The following is a 15,111-nucleotide window of genomic DNA, read 5'->3' on the forward strand; positions in this document are numbered from 1 at the left end:
GACATGTAGGAAAAGTGCAAGTACAACTTAATGTCCTTGATTTACCATTTGCAAGTATGCACAAACAAACCTCTGTACCACTTGTACGACAAACATAAACAAATACAAAGAATGATGCCGATTCATGTTTCACTCTTACCAACCTGGGAACTCCGGCAGGTCAGGTTTTTTCTATTCAAAGAAAATATCCACCCAAGCCTGACCAGCCTTGGGTGTTACCGAGCTACCAACACTCGGTTTCTTACCTCCTATCTTTTTCTCATAGAACTCTTTAACCTCTTTGACTTTTCGGTCAATCATTTTTCCAAAGATGTGTTTTACTTTGGGGTTAAAAGCCTTTTCAACATCAAAAACCTTTTTGTCAGAATAAAATTGGTTTGAAATCTCAACTTTACCAATTTTCTTCTTAAAATTTTCAGCCCGAAGTGGTGGAAAATTATCATCATCCACAGTCGGAACTGATTTTTCACCATTTTCCTCAACCTGTGGCTCCTCTGATTTTGTGGAATCAGATTCATCGCCAGAAGATAGCTCCTCTGATTTTGACCTATCAGAATAATCGCTAGAACTATCAACAGACTTCTTAACAACCCATTTTTGGTTGTCAGATCTAGCTCTCTTCTTGTAAAACCTGTTTGAACATTCACCAATTTCAAACTTTGAATTTTTGAATAATTTGGTTCTATCAATTGGTGGTTCAAATTCAATCACTTTCTATTTTAGTTTACGAGATACTCCTTGTTTTGATTGTATTGCTTTAGAACAATCTCTGGCAATATGTCCAACAGAGTTGCATTGGAAACAGGTTCTTGTATCTTTCTTCTGAACAGCAACTTTCATCTTTTCTTGCTTCTTAGAAAGGAACTCTTTGTTTGACTGCCTCCAAAATTCTTTCTTTTCTTCTTCGTCTGCTGACGTTCCTGAAACAAATGTCATCTTTGATTTAAAATCTCGAACATATTTTTCATTTTTCTGTTTTTCTGTTGGAGTAAAACCAAGACCTTTCTTTTTGAAATTACCGTTATGGTTTGGTTTCTTTTGAAAACCAGAACCAGAACTGTAACCCTTTTTCTTGTTTAATCTTTGTTGAACTCTTGAGGTGTATTTTTTAGGTTTATCAGTAAGATTTAAATCTTTTATTTCAGAAATATTGATTTCTGTTAGTTTGAAAACCTTTTTGATCAATTCAGTTTTGACACCTCTTATTGGAAATTCCTCATCAGAATATAATTTGTCCGAATCATTCAAAGTATATGCCACTTTAAATGTTTCATCATTCAAATTAGATTTTGATAAAAGGAATTCTTTATCATAGACTCTTTTGCCCTGTTTTTCATTTTAACCCGGAGTGCTTGACTCAGACTTTGACTCCGACTTTGACTCCTCTGTTTCATCGTTATCTAACACATGATCCACCACTTTCTTCATCAATTGAGATTGTTGATCAGTGTCAGACGATGTAAACGTGACATCAATACTTTCTGGCAAATTGACTGAGGACTCTGACTCCCACTGTAAGTTTGTTGCCTTTTGGACTCTTTTAGAATTTGGATTTCTGGGCAAATATCCATTTTCCAGCGGGGGTGAACACTTGTTGTAACTGACACCTTGTTTCTTACCAGAATTTTTCTTGTCAGCCTTTTTCTTTGTGTCATTCTTCTTCTCAGTCTTCTTTTCTGGAGTCTTTTCTTCAGAAACTTTTCCAGCATTCTTTTCTTCAGTTACTTCATCCTCTTCAAATGCCTTCATGCCTTCAATAGTTGGATAAATCCTGTCAATGACATAAGAAGTACATGAGTAACTTTTCAACAAACGATTAACTCTTTTTCGTTTCAATTCTTTGAAGTTCCAATTTCTGTTCAAGAGCAGCACACTTCTCAATGTAGTTATTCACGACTTTTTGCTTTGTCATGAATGCTCCTTGAAGAGTTTTCATAGCAGTTGCCTGTTCTTCACTTGTGTCATTATACATGTTCATTGCTTTGTTCAACACATCGTAAGATTCCTTCAACCTGTTCATGTTGTTGATCAACTCACTGTTTTTCTTTTTCATGATCTCACAGGTTTCACAGTTCACAAGAATCTCTTTGGCAATAACCTCTTCAATAATTTTGAACTTCGGAACTTCTTTTACTTTTCTTCTGACCACCGGAGCTTCATCTTCAATGCTAACCGGTGTTTTTACCTTTTTCTTTTTCTTCTTGGCTTTCTCATCTTCACTGTCACTTTCATCCATCATCTTCAGATGTTCTGCCATTCTTCTTGCATAATACTCAGTATCATCATCACTATCTTCTTCAATTTTGGCAACAAAAGTTGTATGAACTGGAGTTTTGTTAGGATCATAATCATCCCAAGTAAAATTCTCCCAGCTAAACCCTTCAGGTAACTTTTCGTCATCTTGATCAATCACACATGCTTTACCATCAGTTGGTAAATATTTATCCCAGTGGAATTCTGTTGATGGCTTCTTTTCATCTTGATTCACCATACAAGCTCTCTTTGAAGAATCTTCAATCACATTCCTTCCATGTGCAGTTTGTGCTTGTTGTTGATGTTGTTGAGTTGGTTGTTGAGCAACTTGATGGTAGATGGCCTTCCTATAGTAATCATTGTTGTTGAAAGGATTCTGAGCTCCACTTGCTTCACGATTAGTGCACTCCCTCTTGAAGTGTCCTTTCTCCCTACAACCAAAACAAGTGACTTTAGATTTATCAAAGCCTAAAGTAGAAATATTAGCTTCACGAAGATCATTTCTTCCTGTGATCTGTTTAAATTTCTCAGCTCTCCTCAACACACTAGCCAAACACCATTTTATATCCATTAGCTCCATCTCCTCAGCATCTATTTGATCGTAATCCTCTTTTGTAAGCATTGGATTCCTGATCTTTCCTGCAACAAAACTACTATATGATTCTAACACCATTCCCAACAAAGACATGTGATTCTTAGCAACTTCCTCTGAGTAATCTTGATCATTTTCTAGATTTAATACAATGTTGCATTGAAGTTATCTTCCATTCTTTGTTGCTGAAATGTTCGGATCAAATGATGGATATGACGAGAAACTTGTCTTGCTGCTTGATCCTTTTGAAGAACTCTCAGATGAATTCTTGGTATTGAAAGCAGTTTCCACTTTTGGAGAAAAATTTGTGGTTTTGTCATTCAACCCTGCTTTGTAGTAAAGCCCAATGTCTTGTTCACCATCAAAATCTTTCATTCGAACAATCTTCCGTTGCTCCATTTCTTGAGCTTCCAACTTTTCAATGAATTTACTCAAAGTTAGCGTGTTAAATCCTTTCTTGTTTCTGAGCATCATCAAATATGTTCCCCATGTTTCATATGGCAATGCATCAGCTAACTTTTCAATCAACTCTTCATTATCTTTGTTGATACTCACCCTTCTCATGTTAACCAACAAATTGCAATATCTTTCAATGATCTGTTTTGTGCTCTCATTCTTCAAACCACGAAACAAATCAAACTCTTTTTTCAAAAGCGATTTCTTGTTCTTGATCATTTCATGACTACCAACAAACTTTGATCTTAGAGCTTTCCAGATTGAATAAGAACTTCCGTTATGTTGTAATAAGACCATGATGTCTTCTTTCACAGCTTGTTGTAGCAGACTTAGCATCATTTTCTCATTCTTGTATTTCCTTTTATCATCTGCACTCATATCCTTGATAGCAATCTCCTCTTCATCGTCATTCATCGGTCTAACATATTTTGTCTCAACACATTCCCAAGCATCTAAATAGTTTGCTTGTACCCAATTCTCAAAGCGACCTTCCCAACCTTTATACTCCTCAATGTTCATGAGCTTAGGCGGTTTTTGCATAGTTCCCGTTTCGATTTCCAACATCGTGTTCTGTGCAAGAGTAATCGGGGTAATCGGAGTAGCGAACGCGTTATAAAATTCTTCGTCCATGATTCGGATTTCAAAATTCTCAAAACTGTATTTTCAAGCGAAATAACCAAATTCAAACAAAAACACTTTGAAGTGAAACCCCTGATTCAAGCAGAATCAAAACAATACTTGTTCAAGCGAAATCTTGGTTCGAGCGGAATCACCAAGATTTTTCAAGCGGGATCACCAACTACTTTGGAGCAGAATCACTAAACACTTTGGAGCGGAATCTTTATTTCAAGCGAAATCAGATCACAAACTCAAGCGAAATACCGAATTTGAAGCGAAATCAATCAGAAATGCTGCTGACGTCATCTTTTACTCGCTGAATTTCAAGCGGAATAACGAATTTTGTAAATTTTAGATTGATTTTAAGCTTGAAACTTTCAAGGTTTTTTTAAAACATGATTACGCACATACTGTGAAAATTTGAGCCAATTTTAACCATGAAAAGTTTTGAATTTTGAAAAAGAAGGTGTAGAAGTCAGAAAAAACAGCTGAATTGGTATGAACTCTTCAACCTGGCTCTGATACCACTTGTAGGATCGTTTTCAGACCCGAACGAGTCGATCAGAAGAGTTTTGCTCAGTTTGAACGGCGGAAACAGACAAACTGAGTTCAATTCAGCAAGAATACACTTTAAACTGTCGATTAGATTGATTAGAATGACTTTTACAGCGTGGCGACACTTCGGCAGCACTTCGTTGCAAACCGGAACAACTGTTATGTGATTTCGCTTGGGACAGCCTATTTATAGGCATCCTGATTCCGCTTGGACACATTCCAAGCGGAATTACATTGTTAACTTCAAGCGGAATCATCGACTATCTCTCGAGCGGAATTAGAACATGGTGATTTCTCTTGAAATGTTATCATGTCATTTCAAGCGGAATCTCTACTATATTCCACTATCTCGTTTTTCATGCCCTGGTCTATCTAGCTCTATACAAGACTCGATACAAGACGAAGACGACAGACGGATGCACCAACACCTTTCATATGAAAGTATGTTTAAAAGTCCCTCTGCCGGGGCAATTACGCTTTCTACACCACAACCCTCGATTCAAGTTCCATCAACAATATTACCTCTGTTTGAAACAATTGAATTTCAGAAAGAAAACAGTTCCTCTAATGCACACATTACTGAGAGTAGATCGCAAAAAATGACTGTGTCTGAACCAATTCAATCTCCTATTCTACAAACAGTTGAGGAGGTTATCCCCGTTGAGTATTACGAAACTCTTGGTGGTAGTTCAAGTGGAGCAGCCACTACAACTGTTGAACCCATTGGTGATCAGTTGTGTCACGGCCCCCGTACCTGGTTTGACCCGGTCCAGGAGCCGCGGGACAGAAAACCCGTGGTATTCATGTTTACAGCGGAAGTCTTAACAGGATCGTTTTAAACTTGAAAAATTTGCCCGAGTATTATTTATTTACATTTCAGGATAAACCCCGTAAATATCATAATTTCATTATTTTACAAACATGTTTATTTATTTTATTTGAGCCACCACTTCAAGCTTGATAGTGTTCCGTAGCACGTGTACTTAATTCAGTAGGTCACCTGAAACATGTTGTAAAAAGGTTTTGTCAGCAGGGAAATACTGAGTGAATCATTCATTTTGATAAAAATGACACATAGTTATAAATTACAGCATAAGAGCGATTACTATGGCGGTATCTTATTTTATATCTAGTCTTGCCACCCGTGTGACGATGGTCATACCACTACTGGGTCCAGTCACCCAATTAGTGACGTTTTGTCACTGTTAGGTCTTATTAGCCTAACCCATGTTAGGGCTTATTGCCTAACTGTGAGAAATTAGTAATGTGCACAATACCCCACTAACCAGCGGTCAAGATAACCACGACTTAATCCCTGTAATTATAACGTTTTGAAAATACTTTGAGGTATTGTAAAATAGTTTGAGAAAAAGAGAATGACTCACATTGCAGATTTTAACGGGCAAAGTATAAGCCTACTGATTAGCCTTGATTAAACCTAATTCGATAAGAATGCACACACAATAGGTTAGTAACTAATTCAGCAGTTACGTCAATTCACGATATTAAACCCTCACATCGATTAACAAGTGCGATACTTAATAATTTAATCGGATTCACAACGAATAACAGAGCATAGTCCGAATTCGAACAGCACTCAAATATTCAAGTCGAAATCACGACGAATAATCAAAGTATAAGCTCAATTTAAGCAGCACTCGGACAATCGTTGGATAGTTATAATCGATCGGACGTTGAATCGTAATAGCGATCGAGTTATTACCCTGATTGTGGCAGCACCTCGTGATCGTGTGTGTTTAATTGTATTGTTTCTAGGCTAATTCGACGTACAGACAGTATTTGAGCGTCGTTTCAATTGTTCTGTGCAAGACCCAAGGTCGGCTATTTATAGCCAAAATTTGGCCTCGCTTACGGTCCGTAAGCCTGGTCCCTTACGGTCCGTAAGGGACACCTAAATGTCCTAGACTTGCCATGCACGGGAGTAGCTTGGATGAGTCAAAAATTGGGCCAATCAGAGTTAAACAACGACTTTTGAGGATAATTATTCAACTAGGGTTTGCCCCCCTGAGTTTTAGGGCCCTGATCCTGATTCCGATTGTCCTGAAAATTTTAGGGTTAATGCAGAATTACTTGGGTGTCTTAATTGGGGTTTCCTTATTGGCTAATTATCGTCCTAATTATTGGTTTTAGTGACAGTTGTTACATCCTCCCCACCTCGAGATTTACTGAAATAGATGAGGGTATTTTCGCTTCATTTCTGATTTTAGTTCTCAAGTGTATTCTGTCCTCTCTTTAAATTCTATTTGGCTTTGTCCAGCACTAGTCGTTTGTGCTTGAGAACTTGATCTTTCTATATTATATTTGTAATGGTTTCCTTACCATTGAAATTTTTCATTTACCTCTATATCTTGAAGAGGTACTACCAGGGATTCGTCTGATAGATATTTCTTGAGATTGGATACATGAAACACATCATGTACTCCTGCTAACTCTTCTGGTAGTTGTAAATGATAAGCTACTGGTCCTATTCGTTGGATCACTGGAAATGGTTCAACATATCTTGGACTCAGTTTTTCTTTCTTACCAAATCGTACCATTCCTTTCCAAGGAGATACTTTTAAGAGTACTTTGTCCCCTACTTGAGACTCCAACGGCTTTCGTCTATTATCTGTAAAATTTTCTGGTGATCTTTAGCCGTTTTCAACCTTTCTTTAGTGATACAGAATATTACAGTTGTAGTCACTTAGGATTTCTTTTTCCTCATGTTTAATTCTTGTTGCTCAATTATGTATCTTAAATTCTTATGGCTTATATGGATAGTAAACTTACTTCCCTACAGATAATGTTTCCTAATCTTAAGGGTAAACTTATGGCTTCTAATTTTAGGTTTACAAGTGGTATGGCTTTCTTCGTGCTTTTGCAATTGTCTTGATGCATACACGATTACCTTTTTGCGTTGCATTATCATACATCCAAATTCTAGCTTTGAAGTATCACCGTATACTTTAAAATCTTTTGTTCCTTCTGATAAGGCTAGAATTGGAACCTTTTGTTAATTTATGCTGTAAGATCCTAAAGGCTTCTTCTAGTTTAGGTTCTCATTCAAACTTAACTGTTTTAGCTTAGTTAAGGATATATCTATCTGAGAAATATTCTTAATAAACTACCTATAGTATCTGGCTTCATTTACAGAATTCCTAATTTTCATTTAGAGATTGCGGAATCTTCCATTTAATAATTTGTTGCTATCTTAGCAGGATCTAAGTGAATGCCTTCAAGATTCACCATGTGTCCTAGAAATTGTACTTCCTGCAGTCAAAATTCATACTCCGAGAATTTGGCATAAAGCTTTTCCTTTCTTAACAAAGTTAAGAGTGCATGCAGGTGTTCACAATGTTCTTCCTGACTTTTGGAATAAATGAGTATATCGTCAATGGATACGATTATAGTTTACAGATTCTATTCATCATGTCCAAAAATGCGGCTGGAGCATTTGTTAATTCGAAGGGCATGACTGTAAACTCATAATGACCATACCTAGTTCTGAAAGCAGTTTTAGGTATGTCCTCCTCTTGCACTTTCAGCTGGTGATATCCTAGATCTTAAGTCTATCTTAGAGAAATACCTAGCTCCTTGTAGTTGATCACAAAGATCATCAATCCTAGGTAACGGGTATCGATTCTTAATTGTAACCTTATTCAATTCCCTAAAATCGATACACATTCTCATCGACCCATCTTTCTTTTTACAAACAGCACTGGTGCATCCCAAGGGGATGAACTAGGTTGTATAAATCCTTTGCTTATTAATTCATCTAATTGCTTTTTTTTTCAATTCTAGCATTTTAGTAGGTGCTAATTGATATAGTGTCGTAGCTATCGGTATAGTTCCTAGAATTAGATAAATTCTAAATCCTACTTCTCTATTAGGTGATAATCCTGGTAGGTTTTAGGGAAAAATATTAAGATATTCTGATATAATCGGAATGTCTTTTATTTTCTTATCTTTGGTATCAAAAACTATCGATATCCTATATACTATTCCTGGTTTCCTTGAGGAAATTGGCCAGCTTTATTATGGAAATAAATTTCAGTGACCTTTGTGGTTTATCTCCGGTTATTATTACTAATTCTCTTGAGGGAGTATGGAACTTCTATCATAAAGAATTCAAGCATGGTTGGCTATTAACCCATCTATTCCTAATACAATATTGAATCCGTCTAAATTTATTAGTAACAAGTTTTGTAGAAAATTTATGTCCTAATTCTATCTTTGTTTCTCGCAAAATCTTATTGAGTCTAACTGAGTTTCCATCTGCCGTTTCAATTGTAAAAGTCTGCCTAAGGTTGGTTAAGGGTAATTTTAAGGACTTGGCAGAATGAAGTATTTATAAAACTTTGGTTTGCACCAGAATCAAATAATACTTGCATAAACGTTTGTGAACTAAAACGTACCAACTATGATGTCAGGAATTAGTTCAGCTTCCTGAGTAGTTAATTGAAAAGCTCTTGCGTTTTTCTTGGTAGTCCCTTCTACAGGTTTCGTCTTTTCATTTGCTGGGTTGCCTAATTTCGGGCAGTTTGTTCTGAAATGTCCGGTTTCTCCGCAATTGTAGCAGGTTATTGCCTTCTTTTTCCTGCAATCCTCTTCTCGATGTCCTGGAATTTTGCAGTAATTGCAGCATCCTCTGCATTTTCCAAAATGCTTTCCCTTGCAAGTATTGCAAAATGGGATAGTGGAAAATCGCCCGGTTTCTCTTTTTCTGAAATTGCTACTATTACCCATATGAAATTCTTGGGAAATTTTCTGGGCTAAATCCTTCCTCCTATTTTCTTCCCGAGTGCGTACCAATCCGTCAAGTAGAGTGTTAGCTAATTCTACCGCATCGTCAATTGTGCGGGGTCTCGCAGCTTTGACAATGTCACGGATTTCGCTAATCAAACCCCAGATATAGCGAGAGATAAGTACTGGTTCTGGCGAAGCCAGAGTAGGTACAATTCTGGCATACTCAAAGAATTTTGAAGTATACCCTCGACAATCTACATCCACCATTCGGTGACTTAAAAACTTATTTGCCATTTGTTCTTTCTCATATTCGGGACAGAATTTTCTTTCTATTAATTGCTTAAATTCTTCCCAACTCATGGCATAGGCCACGTCACTTCCTTTAGCTTGTAATACTGTATTCCACCATTCCAATGCTTCTTCTTTGAAAAGGTGTGAAGCGTACATAACCTTATCTTCCTCAACACATTTACTTATTCTGATTACTGCCTCGGTTTTCTCTAACCAACGCAGTGCCACAGTTGCCCCTTCATTGCCTGCGAACTCTACAGGTTTACAGGCAAGGAACTCCTTGTAAGTGCAACCAGGCGTTGCAGCTTTCCTTTTCTTAGGGAGCGGAGCTTGTTGGGGTTCATTGTCATGATTAACATGATCATTGCCTCCGTTTACGCTATTACTGAAGTTATCTTCAGAAATACGTTTGCTAGGAATGATTTGCTGTGGTTCTACCGGATTTTTAACAGCAGCAATGATTGCTGGAATAGCGTTGGCTATCCCTTGAGCAATTATTGTTGGAATAGTATTGGCTATTCTTTGGGCAACGATATTTTCTATGTCCTGTCTAGTCATAAATTGTTTTTCCTGATTTTCCTGATTTTGTTCGGATTGATTTACTTCATTAACTGGTTCATTACCAGCGTTTTCCATCTGGTAAGTTATTATAGATATACATGATTAATGTCAAACAATTTTAATGGTTATATATATAACAGAATAATTGCACATAAGCACACAAGTTTCTACTGCACAGGTATAACCAAAAATTGTCGATTTCTATACTTCCATTTTTATAGAGTATGTTTATGCATTCGTACACACTGATCTATCTTACGATGTTTTAGTTTTAGACTATTTTACAGAGTTATATTTCACTATGGTTATTATTATACAAATATACTTTCCAACCCCACTAGTCTCTAGTTAACCGATCACTTTAGTAGTAGTGATACTTCCTTTTATCAGATTTCCAGGAAATCTGTTCCTCAATCTTTCAGATCCTATTTCCAGTATTCATTAGTTCTTTTCCAAAGTGGCCGAGTTTAGCCATATTCTTGTTAATTATTGAAGGTTCTAGATCGATCTGAGGAAAAAGCTTATAGGGATTGTTTTGGATCTGTATTTCATTAGTCAACCATTCGTTTATTTCGAAAGGTCGCGAGTGGATTGAAGGGTTTGGAATAGCTGGTTCTATGTTTATTAATAGTTGATTGTCATTAACAGACTTGATAGAATTATAATCTGTCAATGTAAAATCTAATTCTTCCTGGGATGGTAATCCCTCAATTTGCCTAGAGCTTTCCCCGATTTCTATTTTCTTAGGTGTGGGTTTTTCGAAAGGTACAGCGTTGAATTCTATAGGTTCCTCTCTATCTGTGATATAGCTATTGAAATCTCTGGAAACCTCTAGTCTTACTGGATAGAGATTTAAATTCTGAAGGGCGTTAGACAAGTCACTCATGCTGTTTAACAACATAACACAATTACTAAGTCAGAATTTATAACAAATTTGATAGAAAACTTTGAAATACTATTTCATACTGTTTAACTATCAAAATAACTGAAATTTAAAACACCCTAGGTTTTATTTATTTATCTACTGAATAAAGCTTATAGACTGTAGGTAATAAAGGTGCTAAAGCTTAGGTCAAGAATTGCATTATTTGCTACATTGGCTAGCATATAAAGTTCTGCCCATAGTATACCTAATTTAGTCAGATAATAAAACATATATTCACAGAATGATAGCTAGAAAATTTAAGTATTTTGTTTTTATATACTTAATAGGCTTAAATCAGTGGCTTGATCAGTGGCTCTGATACCACATTTTTCTGTCACGGCCACCGTACCTGGTTTGACCCGGTCCAGGAGCCGCGGGACAGAAAACCCGTGGTATTCATGTTTACAGCGGAAGTCTTAACAGGATCGTTTTAAACTTGAAAAATTTGCCCGAGTATTATTTATTTACATTTCAGGATAAACCCCGTAAATATCATAATTTCATTATTTTACAAACATGTTTATTTATTTTATTTGAGCCACCACTTCAAGCTTGATAGTGCTCCGTAGCACGTGTACTTAATTCAGTAGGTCACCTGAAACATGTTGTAAAAAGGTTTTGTCAGTGGGGAAATACTGAGTGGATCATTCATTTTGATAAAAATGACACATAGTTATAAATTACAGCATAAGAGCGATTACTATGGCAGTATCTTATTTTATATCTGGTCTTGTCACCCGTGTGACGATGGTCATACCACTACTGGGTCCAGTCACCCAATTAGTGACGTTTTGTCACTGTTAGGTCTTATTAGCCTAACCCATGTTAGGGCTTATTGCCTAACTGTGAGAAATTAGTAATGTGCACAAGATCCCACTAACCAGCGGTCAAGATAACCACGACTTAATCCCTGTAATTATAATGTTTTGAAAATACTTTGAGGTATTGTAAAATAGTTTGAGAAAAAGAGAATAACTCACATTGCAGATTTTAACGGGCAAAGTATAAGCCTACTGATTAGCCTTGATTAAACCTAATTCGATAAGAATGCACACACAATAGGTTAGTAACTAATTCAGCAGTTACGTCAATTCACGAGATTAAACCCTCACATCGATTAACAAGTGCGATACTTAATAATTTAATCGGATTCACAACGAATAACAGAGCATAGTCCGAATTCGAACAACACTCAAATATTCAAGTCGAAATCACGACGAATAATCAAAGTATAAGCTCAATTTGAGCAGCACTCGCACAATCGTTGGATAGTTATAATCGATCGGACGTTGAATCGTAATAGCGATCGAGTTATTACCCTGATTGTGGCAGCACCTCGTGATCGTGTGTGTTTAATTGTATTGTTTCTAGGCTAATTCGACGTACAGACAGTATTTGAGCGTCGTTTCAATTGTTCTGTGCAAGACCCAAGGTCGGCTATTTATAGCCAAAATTTGGCCTCGCTTACGGTCCGTAAGCCTGGTCCCTTACGGTCCGTAAGGGACACCTAAATGTCCTAGACTTGCCATGCACGGGAGTAGCTTGGATGAGTCAAAAATTGGGCCAATCAGAGTTAAACAACGACTTTTGAGGATAATTATTCAACTAGGGTTTGCCCCCCTTGAGTTTTAGGGCCCTGATCCTGATTCCGATTGTCCTGAAAATTTTAGGGTTAATGCAGAATTACTTGGGTGTCTTAATTGGGGTTTCCTTATTGGCTAATTATCGTCCTAATTATTGGTTTTAGTGACAGTTGTTACAAGTTGGACAGTGGTTACATCATTAAGACTCCCTTGAAGGCAACTACTGATGAGGTTATAACTGTAATCTCTGCTTCAGTGGGAAGTCCCCAGAACGAAGAAAAAGGGGCATCTGTTTCTGATGATATGGAGACTTCTCCTATTATCAAAACAAATACAACCACTACAGGTGGGAATTCAGATGATCCTATTAAAGTAGGTGATGAATTAACTTATAAGGATTTGACGGTTAGAGTGTCTACCATTGAAACAGATGTTGCTGAAATGAAAGAATTGATTAAGCAGATGATAGAGCTTTTTAAAAGTCAACCTACCAGACAGGAAATTGCTAATGAGCTTTGGAATTCTATGCAACCCATCCTTCAAGCTCAGAGGAATTTGGCTGAAAGTAACCACAATTTCAGTTTGGAATTTATCAGAAATTTGGTTGATGCTAGGTATAAAGACACACAAGCAGACATTATGTACATTAAGGAACATCTGTTGAAACTTACTGGCTCCACTTCTACATCAATCTTTGAGAAAGATGATGATGATGATAATGATGCCAAAAAGGGGGAGAAAGATTCACTGAGAAAGTTGCCACCAGATTCAAAAGCTAATCCTACAGAAATTGTATCCCCTGCTCAATCTAAATCCCAACCTTCTCCAAAAAAAACCACCACAAAAGAAGCAGAAAATACCTTCCACACCATCATCACCCATTTTGTTAATAGATGTTGGGAACACAAAAGTATCAACAGATGTTTACCAAACAGCTGCTGAGACACCAGTTGTTTCAGCAGAAGTTTGTCAAACATCTGCCATGATCATTTTCACTACACCAACCACAATCCAACCATCTCCAACGTCACAAAGATTTCCCATACATTCATCTTCACAACCAAAAACATTCTCCTTTACCAGAAATCATCTCCACACGTAAGAGAAAAACTCATATCGATAGAATCACAAAAATGAACAATGATCCTCTGGTAAAGCCAACTCCACCTAATTGGAAGAAAGTCAAAACAGTGGATTCAGATGAGGTATTGAAGTTTAAAAGAATGAGAGCAGAGCTTGTGGCTGCTGGTTATGGTCCAGTTAGATCCATTGCCAGATGGTCTAAACTGAAGATAGCTGAGACCTACAAAAAGCTGGAAGTAGTTAGAGCTGAACATTCAAATGTTCTTCAAAACCCAGTCTATCCTACAACTGCTGCTCTGTCTCTAAAAATCGGTACTCCGAAAAACCTTCTCTCATCATCTGATTTGTCTGAATCAATTGCAAATTTAGTTAGCAGACCACAATCACCAAACTCATCTTCAATAATTCTTTGCTCAAGAAAACCAACTAATCCAAAAATAGTAAAGTGGAAGTCATGCTCAAAAACCCAAGTATTGACTTTGATCAGATCAGATGGTAGTGTTGAAGAGATTAAAATGGATAGTGCATATAATATGAATGCATACGATCTCCAAGATTTGTTGGACCTTCAACTTGATAGGGATGATGAAGAAGACATGTTCTCCCTGGACTTTGAACTACAATTCAAAGGACAAATCAGGGAGATGTTGATGAGAAATAAAAATCAGTAATAAAGAAGGGTTTTCGTATCATCTGTTGTATAGGGAGATTGTTGGATCAGCAGCTGTTACATTGTTTGCAGTAGGATATTTAACCAGATCACAACATGTAGCAAAGGACATGTTGCTGCTTAACAAATTCTTGAGTGAGATTTGATGTGTGTTGTTTAGGCAGGTGATCATATGTTCTTAGTTAATGTTTGTTAAAGTCAAGTTGTATTCGAATTTTATTAAGTTTGTTAGACATCTTCTATATGTACTTATGTTTATAACAATTTATATTGTCAATGGGTGGATACTCTCTTTTTTGAATAAGAGAATGGAAATAATCATATGTAATTGATGAATTTTATTAAGTTTGTTAGACATCTTTTAGACATCTTTTATTAAGTTTGTTAAATATCTTTTATATTTACTTATAGTTGTCTTTTAGCTATAATAGATAACATGTATCTATACATGTATCTATATGTTCTATCAATATCTATACATGTATCTATATGTTCTATCAATATGTGTTATGCATGGTTTTCTAAGAAATGACACGTGTTTGCACAAATTTTAGTCTGAACATGTATTGATTCAATAGCAGGTGACCAAGTTTGATACTTTTTATAAACGAATAATTTCAATCCAAACAAATTTTAGTCTGAACATGTATTGATTCAAACCAAAATGATACTTTAAAAAACAGGTTGTTCTGGCCGAATCTCATTTTCAATCGAACACATTACCCAACATCCAACATGCCTTCCTACTCACAACACTTTTCAATCGGTAACCCGATGA

The sequence above is a fragment of the Helianthus annuus genome, chromosome 9 (assembly GCF_002127325.2).
Source record: "Helianthus annuus cultivar XRQ/B chromosome 9, HanXRQr2.0-SUNRISE, whole genome shotgun sequence".
Lineage (NCBI taxonomy): Eukaryota > Viridiplantae > Streptophyta > Magnoliopsida > Asterales > Asteraceae > Helianthus > Helianthus annuus.